Genomic DNA, 16,037 nt, shown 5'->3' on the forward strand with positions numbered 1-16,037 from the left:
TTTGCTATAATTTTCATTGAAAGTATTTATTAAATTTTGTTTCACGTTTTTTCATGTTTTTGGGACCCATCGTTCAACACATTTTTGTCCACACCCCCCCTCATTTTCAGTTATAAGTGCAGACTTGAGAAAATGAGGTTCTTCGGAAAATAACTCGACTTCTAAATTTAGACTCGTACGATTCGAGCTCTGGCGAACTCTACGTCTACTGAACCAAAGGAATTATTTTTAATCTAATTTTGCCGATATTCGTGGATTCCTTTTATAAGTAACGTGTCTTTTCTCGACCGGAATTCGGGGAATTCTCGATACATCAAAGCTATTTCAATTCCCTTCCCGGGGTCCCTTAGAAAAGTAGAAACTACATACGGTAAGGTTTTATTTTTTGTTTGTGTAAAATGTTTTTTCTTTGTATTCACACTCTGTAAAAAAAATAGTAGAACCATTATACCGACTAGGCAAAAAGTCTCTTAAATTATTGTGTTTATGTTCAGAAACCGAAGATGTCATAATAAATCACTTCCAAGATCTGCGCCAGTCTTTATACAGTCTCAAAAATATGTATACATTTTTCGCCTTATCGCATAGAAATAAGGTCCAATAGTGTAAACATAACTTTGATGTCGGCGGTATTATAAAGTCGTATTTTGCATAATTTAGCTTGTATTTTCATGCCACTTTCCGACACGGAGTCAGCTACATTTAACACACGTTAATGGATGTGATCGCGGCACAGATGTCTCACACTAGATCCTGCATGAATATACATAGTGGAGCAGAGACTTGGCCTCCGACACAAGTACACGCCAGTTGTCTCGATCCTGTGCAATCTCCCGCTGGTTATAACACACATACAAATATAAATAATTTATTTCCATTTATATATAGGTCTTATCATTAAAATTATACTATTCAGTATAGGGTTTGTCAAAAAATGAATGTACGTATATAAGATGCAAGAGAATAGGCCACGGCTGCTTTTTTATTTACACAAACATTATGGAAAATGTTTTACCTACATATTTTGATGTATATTAACCGTAGCTATGCCGCTTTATTTGACTTTTTTCGATGTTTTTATTTGTGTAAAAATTAAGACCAAAAACCAGATTTCATACAATTTTTTTAATACTCCTCACTTTTTTAATAATTAAAGATTTAAAAAAACCTCTACCCGTAAGTTTTCCTAATTATTATTATTAATCATTTATTTCAAATAACAAGGATTCATAATACATGGTTAGTAACATAATAGTTCATTATCTTATTATCTACGTTAGTATTCTTATATCTAAGGTTTTTATATTACTATGGCTATGTACACAAATAAATAAATACTCCATTGCAACAGTGCGCACATCACCCCACTACTTGAGCATTGTTAGTGATGTGCACACTGCAGCAATGTAGTATATAAGGACAATCAATCCTATCCGCTATCATGGCCAGAATGCTGTTCTAAGAGCATAAAATAAAATAAAAAAACAGGGGCAAAGCTGTTATATACAACAAACTGTATAAAAAACTTTAGGTTTGAATGAAATGGCGGTTTTGGGGCGGTCGTGGCCTATTTTCTAAGTTGCAGCCATAGACTATCCTACGGACTCCATTCTCGGGTCGATAAATGTGTAACAATCGTACCTCAATATTTCCTTGTTGGACCAGCAATGTAAAGCGAATTGTCACTGTGGTCAAACAGTGTCCTGGTCGCCTTTGTAAAGGCAATTATATGATATTAACACAATCACTGCCAGTGCGAGCTACGTACTACGAACGTAGCCGATAACACGGGAAAAACCGTATGTACCGAAAAGCGCCTACGCACAGCGAACCCGTCTAGCGTTTCGTAATATGTTAATCGTGATTATTCTATAAAGGCTTCTTATACACCATCCCGTGAGAGGTATTCTATGGATCGGCATCGTCGGGGAAGCGAACCGCGAACCGCCTACTCGTCAGGCCACGTTAACTCCCCTCAAAGAATTAGAGGTACGATTTAATTTCTCGTATACGCGCACTTTTATTTGAAATATACTGTTATTATGTAGGATCTTTTATGATGTAGGTTAGGTTAGTAATGTTAATGTCTTATCACAGTATTTGTATGGATAATTTTGAGGCTTAAAAACATGCTATACTTGTTCATGTGCAATAAAGTGACATACATACATACATCAAAAGTTTCATCAGGCTTTCCGGCCGGAGAACAGAAAATATATATACTTGGTTGATACTCGTAAATACTTAAATAAAAGTAATCTTTAAAAAGCACCTCATATAAGACTCCGCTGTCCGTCCGTCTGTCTGTCTGTCAGTTAAAATTTTCACAGATGATGTATTTCTGTTGCCGCTATAACTGCAAATACTAATGCGGTGGGCGAGTCCGGTTTTATTTTATATGACTACGAACATATAGATATATACAGTGTGTCCCTAGCCATTGGACAAAGCCGAAATGTACATATGCATTAGGGTATTTAGAACCAGTGTACAAAGTATCATAACAACCGGTGTAGCGGTTTCAAATAAAATAACAAATTACCATATTTTACTTTGGAGGAGCCTGTATGTGTTAGTAGCTCCGAAGGTAATATCCTAAAATAATAGTATAGAACCTTCTTCGACCTTTTTGATTGTTATTTTTATTTATGACACTAATAAGCTTCTGACTTTTGAAAAATGTCATCATTATCAAATATTTCGAACAAATTGTCAAAAACACTGCCAAAGATTAACACAGTGTGTTTTTGTTGTCGATTATTGCAAATAACTTTTGTTCGAAAAATTTATTTAATTAAAAAAATATTAACGTCAGAGCATTCCTGAGAAGTAACCCTACGTGGGATTTCAGGGTTTGTCCAATGGCTAAGGTCACCCTGAATAATTCAAGTTAACTAAAAGCTTGTAAAAACCATCTAAGTTACAAATGCTTACTTATTTAGTTAGGTACATATTTAGAGCTTGTAAGTCGAGCTGCGACAAGCTCACGTGACAAGTCCGCAGATCGGGCAAAAATGGTAGCGGCAATTAGAGCGGGGCATAGTGAGGGGCTCATGTGGTATCGATATTTCATATATTATTAATTTATTTGTTATTGAATTTAAACTGTCGTGAGACATTATAACATAAAACTAATTCCTGTTTGGCCTAGTGGGTAGTGACCCTGCCTACGAAGCTGATGGTCCCAGGTTCAAATCCTGGTAAGGGCATTTATTCGTGTGATGAGCATGGATATTTGTTCCTGAGTCATGGATGTTTTCTATGTATTTAAGTATTTATAAATATTTATATATTATATATATTGTTGTCTAAGTACCCTCAATACAAGCCTTATTGAGCTTACTGTGGGACTTAGTTAATTTGTGTAATAATGTCCTATAATATTTATTTATTTATTTATTTAATTCTACGGTGTACACTCACGTGTTTTTAGTCACACGCGCGACATGTTTCGGAGAGCCTAGGTCTGCTTTCTCAAGCACTAACAGTGCGAGCAGCGTTTACGATGGTCGTGCTTCGCGTACTGCTCTGCGCCGAGTCGCACGCTGAGCGCGCGCTGAGAGAACCGGTTAGGTTAGGTTAGGTCTTGCGCTGTCGGAGTAGGCGGGCGTAGTGGTGTGGTGTATGAATTTGGGTTTGGGTTAGCCTGTTTTGTCCCATTGCTGGGCAAAGATCTCTCTCTCTTTCCTCCACGCGTGTCGGTCTATGGCAATATTAGGCCAATCGATATTTACGATTCGTTTATTTTACAAACATTTATTTACCTTGCAATGTTTTTATGTATGTATGTTGAGCTCAAATCTTACAAGCAAAAAAGTTTTTGGCAAAAGTTTCATTTTTGGTACTTTGGTACAGCTTTTATCGCTGACTGTACTTTTTTTTCCACAGCCCCACAGGCAACTAATACTCATCGAGCCAATTCTAAAAACCCCAAACACAATAAGGTTGCGTTGTTTAATCACAGAATTCCCATGTCCACCTCTTGTCTCCATCATCAGATCAGCTCGATGGTACCATAATATTGCACTGTATGCAAATTTTCAGCTCAATCGGAAACTGGGAAGTGGATCAAATTTAACTTGCACGATTTAAGTACAGACCGACAGACAACGGGACAGGTGAAACTAAATAAAAGCTTGTAACATAGCCCCACTTGTAACATACGGACAGTTTACCCAATTTCTCACTAGATGGCGGTGGCATCGAGATAGAACGCGCAGGCGTTAGTCTTTCGTAGATTAGTTAAGTTCTAAGTTTGATTTTTGTTTATTGGATAGATTCGATAGGTGACACGGGTGTTTGTTATACGAAGTATCAGCTGCTCTGTGTACTTTCTGTCTAGAGATACTCGGAGACTGATTACCTAGTAATTGAACCCGGTGGTTACGTTCGTGCTGAGGGTGTTTGTTCCTGCATACTCTTGTGGGTCTGCACCTTTACGCGGACAGTGTTACCTTTTTTGTGCACTGTTACAAATTCTATAAAGCCGCCAAGTTTAAAATAAATCATTAGCCGTCGAAACTACCGTCTTTTGCTGATTGGAACGCCCCATCGATCCCGCCACTTACAAGCTTGTAATTAGACCCACTTCCAAATTTGAGCTGAAGCTTCACATAAATATGTAACACTGGGTGACTGATGATTGACACAGGAGGGTGGCCATAAGAACTCTGTGATAAAACAACGTAACCTAATTTTTCAGTTTGTTAGAATTTCTTGAAGAGTATTACGAGTAGTTGCTTGTTCAAAGAAAAGTAGTCAGTGATAGAAGATTGTATTAAAAATGAATTCTAGCTGAAGCGAAATACGAGTATAAAGTTGACGATTCCAATATTATATTCAGTTTTGTATTGGCCAGTTCAGTTAGGCACAAAAAATGTTATTTAGCATATTTAAAAACGCAAAATTTTCAATTTTAGTATACTATTTGACAAGCCTATTTTTTAACTTGCCGTGTTTCTGTGACAGAAAATAATCCCAAGTTTAAAACCAATACAAAGATAATATGTCGTTTTGAATTTTTTCACAGAAAAAATTGTTGATTGTTAAGAGGCTGTCAATACCTAAAGCGCGCACACTGTCTATTTGTATCGGAGTAAATGAGATAGCACTGTCGCATGTTACTGGGCCTGGGCAAGGGAATAATAAGAAAAATATTTAAATAAAAAATGTGGATTATTAGTGTAATATTTTACTCAACCACGGTTTAGATATAAATGTTTTGAAATTGTGATTTTAATTGCAGTCCCATAAGTCAAAACAATAAAGACATAAAACCGTTTAATTGTGATTTTAAGACCAATCTTTGCAATTATTTTCTATCGAGCCGATTTCGTTCAATCGTGTATCGAGTACAACTATGGTCTTTGAAATATAATTAATATGAACATATATTTTTCTTACTTGACTAAAACAAATAGTCTTTCTTAAAAAACTGTTTAAGTAACATCAATTTCAAGGAAATTGGGTGTTGACAGCCTCTTAACCAATGGATGAAACCAACCATTTTAGTCTCGGACTATTGGCGTTCTCACTGCTTTCGCTGTGTGCTTCCAAACTACCTCGCCAGAAATGGTTCCTACCCGAGTTAAACACTACTTTTCATTTCGATTATGAAAGTAAAATACACGTGTATATAAAAAAAAATCATTAAGTATAAACTTTTATAGTTTTTTTGAGGGACCGTTTATTTAGTAATTTAGATAAAAGTATCGTTATTTATGGAACACGGAGTTAAATATCAAAAATTGTATATAATATTAATTTAAAACAATGTTTAATTGTTTATCGAGAAAAATAAATAAAGAAAACCTACTTGGATATTAAAATGCTCTTGTGCAGAAACGTATTATTTTCTGCACATTTTTTAGAACAACAACGACCCACTTTCAGACCATGCCAAATGAAAACTAAATTGTACCATCCCTTCGGCTTCTACACTTAATTAGTCACCCCAGCGCGCCCTTTGCAATCCCTTTGCGATCCCGTTCCCTTCAGATACAACACACATGTAGCTACGACTCTGTATTGTGACCTGTAAATCGTAATACTACGGGATAAGTTAACACTAAAAATATAAAGATTGTGTTTTTTGTTACGGAACCTCTTCATTTTCAGATGTCGATCACACAAATTGTTTACACCATTACAAATATCGTCACTAGTTGGATAAAAATGGTAACAGGATGTAAGTATTATGTTCATGACTTGGATATGCTCCCTGGGGAAAAAATATTTTAGTTGTCTTGTTTTTTGACCCCAAAAAATGTGACGGAGTGTAGCTTTTTGTATGAGATGAAATTTATTTTTTAATTTTTCTCATGTAAATATATAGCTAAAGCTAGATGCGAATGAGAAGCGGAGTAACAAGCAACGTAAGGGTGAAACGCAAGTCCGCGTCTAGTCCCACGGTAGAAGAACGGAGATGGGGGATTAGATTATGATCCAATCGCACTTTTTCGTATACATTACCGTCAAAAAGTTTAAGACCAAACACAGAATATGCAAATAATCAACATTTTGATGATTTTTTTATGAAAATACTACTTTGCTGGAAATACCTACAATCCGAAAAATAAAGCGTTTAACAATTTATTAATCAGAATTGATTAAATAACAGTTTCTCATCGAGAAGTCCTCGACGCTTTTCCACTACAGAGTAATCTTGACATTCAATTTCTTTCTACATGTTTGTGTAGTGGCGTTTTTTGGCTTATGCATTTTCCACTCATATTGCAGTATCTCCCATAGAGTTTTTTGCTGATGTCGGACATTGTTTTCGGACCCTACGGGCGAGTTCATCCCATGAAAGCTCGATCAGGTTAAGTATTGTGGTGGACAAATCATGTTTTTTAAAACACCTTGCTGTTCTTTATTGGCTGTGTAGCCTCTACAGATCTTTACCGAATGTTTGAGATTGTTGTCTTGCAAAACAAATGGGTTACCAAACGTGTTCCTGAAAATGAAACAAAAAAAATTGTTAGGTCTTAAACTTTTTGACGGTAGTGTATTTCAGTTTTATTTGTTTATTTGTTTATTAGGATCACCAACAGAAGATACAATTCACATACTATAATTTAAATTGATCCCCCACTTAAAGGCAATCACAGCATGCATTATTTAAGTTAAGATTCAGAATAAGAGCTTAATATAAATATAAATCTTATACCTTTAAACGAGCAATTCTTGTATATATATATATATATATATATATATATATATTTCCGGGATCTCGGAAACGGCTCTAACAATTTTGCTGAAATTTGGTATATGGGGGTTTATGGGGGTAAACAATCGATCTAGATTCGTCTTATGTTTGGGAAAACGCGTGTTTTCGAGTTTTCATGCGTTTTTCTTTCGACGCAGAATATGGTCGCTAATTTCGTGTTGCCGGCCACTGTCCGTCTGGTCCAGCGGGTTAAGACGCGGACTGCTAAACGAGTGTTACGGGTTCGAATCTCGCCCGGTGACTAACTTTTGTTTTTTTTTTATATGTTCAAGTTTATGTATAATTTTTTAATTTTTATTGTTTTAGACAAGTTTAATTTAGTAATAAAATGTAGTTAAGATTATCACCTATACACCACCATATTACAATAAATAGTTATAACCGAGCAAAGCTCGGTCGCCCAGGTACTATGATATTAATTAACAAAACACCTACTTAATACTAACAATAAAATTTCCACACAAAAGTAACTAAGTTAGCCGAGCTATCTGAGGTTGTCAACAGATAATGGTGGGTTTGACGACCGGTTTGGCCTAGTGGGTAGTGACCCTGCCTACGAAGCTGATGGTCCCGGGTTCAAATCCTGGTAAGGGCATTTATGTCAAGAGTCATGGGTGTTTTCTATGTATTTAAGTATTTATAAATATTTATATATTATATATATCGTTGTCTAAGTACCCTCAATACAAGCCTTATTGAGCTTACTGTGGGACTTAGTCAATTTGTGTAATAATGTCCTATAATATTTATTTATTTATTTATTTATTTATTTTATAATAATTTGTTTTTAAATGAGGCTTCACTGTCGTGAATGTTTTAGAAGTTGTCATACATTTTGCTAATGTTAAAACGTTTGTCAACAGGTTTACAAGCGAGGAGGTAAATTCGGGAATATGAAGCATTAAGGTGAGTTAGGTTTCTCGCTGGCGTACGCCCAAACATAGTTATGCCGAATCTGGCGATAGGCCAGTTAACAAGTAGTTTTGAGTAATAAAATTATTCCCACTATTTGATATGAAACCGATGAGAATTGTTAAAATGTTGGATTCAAGCGAATAGTAAAATGTTCATAATGTTCAAGTTGCGGAAAGTATAAAAAATGGTAACGGAACTAAAAAACCTTAAGACACTTTTAATTTCCTATTAGGATCAAAGGAGCTCGTGATTCCGAGTGGAAATAATACGAAAATTCCCAAATTTGAAAAAAGAAATGTTTTGAACAAATTAAAATAAAATGGACCACGTCCCAGATGTCACTTTATATAAACTTAAGATCAAAAATTAACTGAGTCCTCGGTAAACTTAATTAAACTGGTAATATCGAAAATCGACGATCCTTTTTCGGGATGGCTCCAAATCCGGGTGCGGCCAATAAGGTTATATTAAGGTCGGCGGAATACTTATCATTTTAATATCGGACGCGGTGCAGGCGTGGGGATTCCAGAGGCACTGGCCAAGTTAAAAGCGGTGGGGTTCTCTCTCTTATTCATTAGAAATATCATCCCTTAATGCTTAAATATGTATTGATTTACAATAACAATATACATAATGGATATATAAAGACGATAACTATCTTCTTCTTCCTGCCCTTATCCCGCGTTATGTGGGGCCGGCACAACATGTTCTTCTCTTCTATTCTCCTCTATCTATCTATGCGGTGTCCATTCGGTAGTCAATTCGATTCCAGGTGCATTCGGCAGATGTGTCCCACCCCACTCCCCCCACTTGATCTTGGCCTATAGAAGCAATATTCGAGAAAAAATCCTACGATATTTTCAGCGTCTGACTTGCGCCCATAAGAGTCAAGGCTCTGTAGGTGACGTCACGTGCTTTACCTCCACCATTGTAGGCTCTTCCGATATTAACATCATCATCATCATAGCACATGCGACACGTCCGCTCAAGGAATTTGATTCTTGTGCCACTCAGCCTTTCTGTGTCAGATTGTGACTTCGATAAGCAAGGTCATCATTATCATTCACTTGCCCTTTTCTTCCATACCTCTTTGTCATTCTTTATCTCATCATACACCTGCTTTTTTTCATGATCGGCGTTCACACAGTCCATCTTGGAGGATTTAACAACTGGAGACGCAACTTCTGTACAAAACAGTTTGCCGATTTTTGCGGGGGAGAGCCACCCACGTCAAATGTATGTTACAAACTAATAACCATGTCAGATAAACGTCAGTCCGTATAAATATGATCATTGGCCGAGGTTTGCGACAAAGGACTAAGCTCTTAAAGATGACTTCAGTGGTTAAATCCTGCAAGCAGTCCATCCTTTTCCTTGGTTTTCATTTCCTTTTACATAGCGATAAGGAGGGCCACGTTCATACCTAAAACCTTTCGTGGTAGGTACAAGACTTTCATCCCTCCATATTTATTTCCTTTGACGGCAGTCAAGTCGTTGTTGGACAAGGTCCCAAAGATCACAATGGTTGGTTGTATGTAGTGATCAATGATTTTCTGCGGTGTGGATCAGATCATCAGTTTACCTGGCTGGGCACTTTCCTACACTGTGGTTTCCGGGGCAGTAAAAAGAGTCATTTTCCTGTATTGTTGATATTTTATCTTTAAAATTGGATCTCCTTATGTACGGGTGCTTGTCCGGTTATCCTCCATAAGCCTTTAAAATGGAAATATAGACAATTATGTTTAAAAACCCTACCCATAGTGTTGTGTTCCTGCCGGTGAGTAAGGTTCCCAGAGCTGCGGGTGCGAACCAGGGTGCGGAGTGTTAGGCTCGGCAACGCGCATGTAACTCCTCTCGAGTTGCAGGCGTACATAGGCTACGGAGACTGCTTACCATCAGGCGGGCCGTATGCTTGTTTGCCACCGACGTAGTAAAAAAAGGTAATTATTTTTATTTGTACCAAATTATATTATAAGTGACAATACAATAATTGGTCTTGAAATTATTCACAAAGCTCCCTGAAGGTTACCATAAAATAAGTTTATAACAAATGTAAGCCAGAAAATGTAAAGTTATTAATTTGATGGCACAGATTGGATATCGCTCCTAATTTTATTCCGAAAATCTAATTACCGTCAAAATCGACAATCTTGGACAAACAGAAACTTCTTGAATTAATCTACTTAAAGAAAATTATGAAATTAATTTTTGGAGAGAACGATCGTGGCCTACAGGCGTATTCTAATTTTAATTATAGGGGATACATTCGATCTGGAATTAGATATGGCATCGTATTTGTCAGTGACAGTGACAGTGACAATTCTTCAACCAAAAACGTCACTTTGGACACTGGCAGATCCGATCGATATCTAATCCAGATCGAATTCGTATCCTATCATTAAAAATAGAATATGCCTGCTATTTAGTTACATTATAAGCTGAATCTATTTGAGAGAAAATGGTTATTTTGTAATTAATATAGCATTAAATTAATGACTATGTAATTTACATTTTAATTTATACTTAGGTATTTAGTTTTGATGAAATTTGGTTGAATATTTGATTTGACAACCTGTTTGGCTTAGTGGGTAGTGACCCTGCCTACGAAGCTGATGGTCCCGGGTTCAAATCCTGGTAAGGGCATTTATTCGTGTGATGAGCATGGATATTTGTTCCTGAGTCATGGGTGTTTTCTATCTATTTAAGTATTTATAAAGGGTGTGTAATGTTTTTAATAATAACAATTTGCGAAATTTCATTTTGCATAATTTGAATTGCATAATTTTGAAATGCAGAAATTATGATTTGGTATAAAAACAAATACAATAAAAACGAATTGCATAATTTCGAAAGTAATTATAGTTTAGTAGCATAGTAATGTATTTGCATAACAGGCAACCAGTATAATGTTCACTTTGTATACTATTTTATACTCAGAACGTTTTTTATTCATGAAAACCAACAGCATAATATTGAAGGTGTGGTTTCACAATCAAACCACGGGAAATCGTTCATAAACTTTATTTGATTGAGTTTGCAGAAAGTTTAACAACACTGAATTACTAATTAATAGAAAAACATAAAACATTATATTTGCATGGAACATAATCGATTTTTCTAAGCGTCAAACTTACCTACATCCGTACTTTACGTCTGTCGACATATATCATTTTACCGCAAAGCAGCGGCCAGTGTGAGTTGGAACCTTTGTGGTTCCTAAAGGATTCAGATAAACTTCATATAAACACCTAGTGAAAATGAACAAGCAAAAATACAATTTCCAAGACATATGGTTCTCCCCATATGGTCGCAGTTCTACCTAACACTCCTCCTCGCTTCGCTCGTCGTCGTACCTAACGGCGACCAGCTTTAAAGTTGAATAGGTAGATTGTTGTATAATTTAATAGTTTGATTGACACCAAGTATATTTATCATAGAACACTATGTCACCATTCGTTAAAATTTAGTACTATATTTTAATTATTATACGAAATGTATGTTATAACAAGTAAAATTATTCCTAAGGATTGTTATGAAGAATGTTTTTATGATGATAGAGCATTCTGTCATTAAATTAGTATGACTAACAACTTTATATGTTTTGTTTTTATACATAATGTTTATTATGAGTTTCAATAGTAGTTAAATGAAATTATGCTAAAAGTTTGTATTAAAATTGAACGGCACCCATTTATAAATATTTATATATTATATGTATCGTTGTCTAAGTACCCTCAACACAAGCCTTATTGAGCTTACTGTGGGACTTAGTCAATTTGTGTAATAATGTCCTATAATATTTATTTATTTATTTATAATGTTATTAAAGTCTTCACAGATTGATATAAAATTTTATCATAAGTAGGCAATATTTTTGTTATAAATACAAATTATAGTAATTAAATTTAAAAGCCATCTAAGTCGCTTCTGATTTAACTACTTGATCAAAAGCTCCTGTTAAATATGATACGACCGACGATTGCTAACGGTGGTACGCTTGAAACGCACTGGGAAGTTGTGTCATTAGGCATCTCGCTCGCACTTATTAGTACACTGAATCATGTTAACATCTTATCATAACAATATCAAAAGTAGTTACCGAATTGTTTAATGAGAATCGGCCTCCAGGCTGATATTCCGATGTAAGTAATTAATTTATATAAAAACTAGATTCCGTCTGAGACTTCGTCTTCGTAGAATGATAATAATCATGGATGAACACAATTTTATATGCTTCCTAGGGCAAATTTCGTCTAAATTGGTACAGCTCTATTAGCGTGAAGGGGTAGCAGATAGACAGACATGCATAGTTACTTTAACATTTATAATATTAGTGGGCATAAACCTATGCTTCCTAGGGCAAATTTCGTCTAAATTGGTACAGCTCTTTTAGCGTGAAGGGGTAACAGGTAGACAGACATGCATAGTTACTTTAACATTTATAATATTAGTAGGCATAAACCTCAACCATAATTTAGCTTCACAAGGAAGGCTTAGCCTTATGCATACTCTTCCCAGTTAGCGCAGACTTTTTTAATAACATACTGCACGGGACCAAAGATTAAGCCTTGCGGTACTCCATATTTTAATCCTCGCTGGGATTTATAAAATGTTACATCGACGTGTGTTAAATTATGTATAAATGTTCCAAAGATTTATTATTTTACCCAGATTTATTAAAATTATATGTTTTTGCTCGGAACATTTATATTTTGCAGGGTATATTTATGTACTACTTATCAAAAGCTTGATACTAAACGTAAGGTTATGAGTAGAATCAGGCGTTACTTTTCGGAAATCCATACTAATTACAACAAAAATATTACGCTAAATGATAACATGCTAGTCAATCAGTGCACGTATCGAGTTTTGTACTTTTGGTAGTGGTTTGTTATATTTATTTGCGTATTTATTTTTGCGATGGTTGGAACATTCATTGCGCTGTGAAAATACGCAAATAGGTATAATGGGTTTGCTGATTGACTAGCACGTTATCTTTTCGTGGATTAGCAAAATATTATTTCTGTTTTAATTAAACGTTAAGGGAACCTAGACTACTCTTGACTAATTTTAGTAACTAATTTCCTTAATACGTCGCCGCTTTCAGAAGAAAGGAGTGCCTGGCATCCGTTGGCTCGTTGGGTGGACGACATTCGGCACATTGAGATTGGCTCAGGACCGGGATAAGTGGCGTACTGGAAAAGAGGCCTATTATGCTCAGCAGTGGGCGATAAAAGGCTCATATGATGATGATGACGATGATGATGATAATTAATACATCGAGTGACATAAAAGGGAACCATAAACTAAAACAACGTATTACTTTAGAGTTTATTGCCTAAGTTTAGTAGTAAAACCTTTTGTGACTTTAGTGGTAAAGATAGATCTAATTCTATGAAACTTGAGTTGACGACTTTTGATTATCGGTAAAGGCTTACATGTTTCACGAAATACAAATACTTGGAAAGTTTCCTCTTACAAATAAATAATAAGAAACCTAAATATAAACTAAACTATACAATCTAGGAATTTCCTCCCGCGGACGCTTCGGCTGTGGAATGATTTTTCCTGAGGGTATACAGGGCCTCCTGTATACCCTCAAAAAAAAATTGTGTACAGGTTTTTAAAGGGTCGGCGAATGTAACACCTCTGGAGTTGCAGGCGTCCATAGGCTACGGTAACAGCTTAACGTCAGGCGCACCGTATGGTTGTTTGCCACCTACATGTTTAAAAAAAAAACTACCTAAATACTCAAAGCAACACTACCGACCCAAAGGTGTCCATCACGCTTGCGATGGACACTATGGATGGATTGGACACCTCTGCGCAGGAAATACTGGTCGAAGCCAGTCCTACAGGCGATGACCCAGCTCTAATGTGTTTAATTTTTTTTTTAAGTACATAATATGTATATAACCGGCATCATATTTTAGTACTTAGGAACCTATAGTTTCTGCAATTGAAAAAGTAGTAGCATTGTGGGTATCCAAAAAGATCTTAAAGATTTTCTATTATAGAAGTTGTGAGTTGTGAAGTATGTTGAGTGGGGATCTTATTTTAGCGCCAATGTGTTGTGGTGTTAAATAACGTATTTACTTTGTTTTTTTCTTTCAAAATCCTTTATCCTTATATTTCCTTCCTTTGTCTTAAATTTTAAAAATCTATGTAAATTTTAGTGCGTTTAATTTCCGCTTTAACATCGACAGCTTTTAATATTTTCTCTTTCCTGCCATTGAAATCACTATTTTATCTGGCTAGTAATAAAGCATAATTTGAAATGGCAGAGTGTTACATGTGTAATCTTCTTAGCGTTGCAATCTGTGGAGTCATTACCGTGCCGGATATGACTGCCCGTCGGCGACTTATCGGAGAGCTGTGTCGAAATCTATGCGAAAATACGTTACTAGATCCCAAATTCTCGACTAAATTGTGTCTTTCATAGTAGCTTTTGCCTGTAACTTCATTTGCGTGGGATGATGATAATGTAATGATGATTTTCCTACTCCTCTACTGTTATCTGTCATTTATGCATTCATTAACACGAATATAAGAACATACATAAAAGATTTCAAGAAAAGTCTATATTGTCTATTCCTCATAAAAGCTCTTGTGCTTTTATAACCTATAATGTTACTGCGATTAATGGCTGGTACCTAACAAAACCAAAACGAATACAGTTTTAAACTAAGTGCATTGCTGCCAACTTACAAAATATTCATTTGGTTGCATAGTAAAAATACGCATGTGACACCCGTAATATAGCAACACCCATAGACTACGAAGACCGCTTAGCGTTGCTTGTTAGTCTCCGTAGGCTACGGTGGCCAAAATTGAGAAAAAACTGTTCAAAAAATTAATTTAGCAAGTAGCAAGTACCAGGGCCTCATGAGTTACGAGGAGGTGTCGCCGACCGGCCGGCCGCGGCCCGGGGCGGGCCGGGCGCGTAACAAGGTATGCTCGCGCGTCTTGGCTATATACTTTTGCTGTAATTTGTTTACCTAAATTAAGATTTATTTTTGTTGACTCGTAGGAAAAATATTGTATGCAACGTTGTATAAGTAGGTCAAAAAATTCTCGTGGCGTATTCCTTTACAATGTTCGCCTACGCCTTCGGCTCCGGCTCACATTGTAACTCACGCCACTCGCCTTTTTTGACCCTTCTTATACAACTGTTGCATAAAATACTATAACAATCTCCTGTCCTTTCTCGGGTCGTAAATTATTTCATTACCAATTTTCATCTAAATTGGTTCAGTGGTTTAAGCGTGAAGAGGTAAAAGACACACAGACAGACAGTTATTTTCGCATTTATAATGTTAGTTAGTGTGTAATATGGTAGAAATGATTAATTAGAGATAATCTTAAACATATTGATTTAGCCTAAAATACACCCAAGTTATGCTAATGTTGTATGCTAAAGTCATAGAGACTTTTTAACAAAGATTTGGCTATGTTACTGATAACGTGGATCTCAGCTTTGCGCTCAGGAATTGTTTCTGGTTTATTCGCATAAACCGAGATTTCACTAAACTCCAAAGAAAGAAGTCACACGGCGTTAAATCGCATAATCTTAGTGGCCAGTTGACATCTGGAAATTGTTTCTGCAATAAATCAATCGTTTCATCGTTTTCGCAATGATAGTCAATTTGTGTAATAATGTCATAAAAAAAAATCATCATGACACCCGAAAGAAGCTCAAACGAAACGCTTTAAATAAATAACGGCCCGATTCGAAGAATGAAATGATAAGGATAAGTTCTGGTTTAGATAAGTTCTCATTTAGATATCGTTTGTATGTCGTATAATTGATAGAAGCAGCTCGATTTGGGCAACCAATGTTACTTTAACGTTAGAAATATCGTAGATAGATATTATTGGGATAGCAGCGGAATCT

The 16,037-nt window shown here is 35.9% G+C and overlaps 1 protein-coding gene across 2 annotated transcripts in view; it reads left to right on the forward strand.

Annotated features, from left to right (window-relative positions):
* Nucleotides 1–16,037, forward strand: part of LOC133529564 (alpha-2 adrenergic receptor) — an 876,629-nt gene that overhangs the window by 173,129 nt on the left and 687,463 nt on the right. For both annotated transcript variants that reach the window (XM_061867306.1, XM_061867307.1), the window contains exon 2: nt 8,092–8,134. The gene's annotated coding sequence lies outside the window, so the exon portion shown is untranslated. The remainder of the gene's footprint in view (nt 1–8,091; nt 8,135–16,037) is intronic.

Source organism: Cydia pomonella, chromosome 21 (assembly GCF_033807575.1).
Source record: "Cydia pomonella isolate Wapato2018A chromosome 21, ilCydPomo1, whole genome shotgun sequence".
NCBI lineage: Eukaryota > Metazoa > Arthropoda > Insecta > Lepidoptera > Tortricidae > Cydia > Cydia pomonella.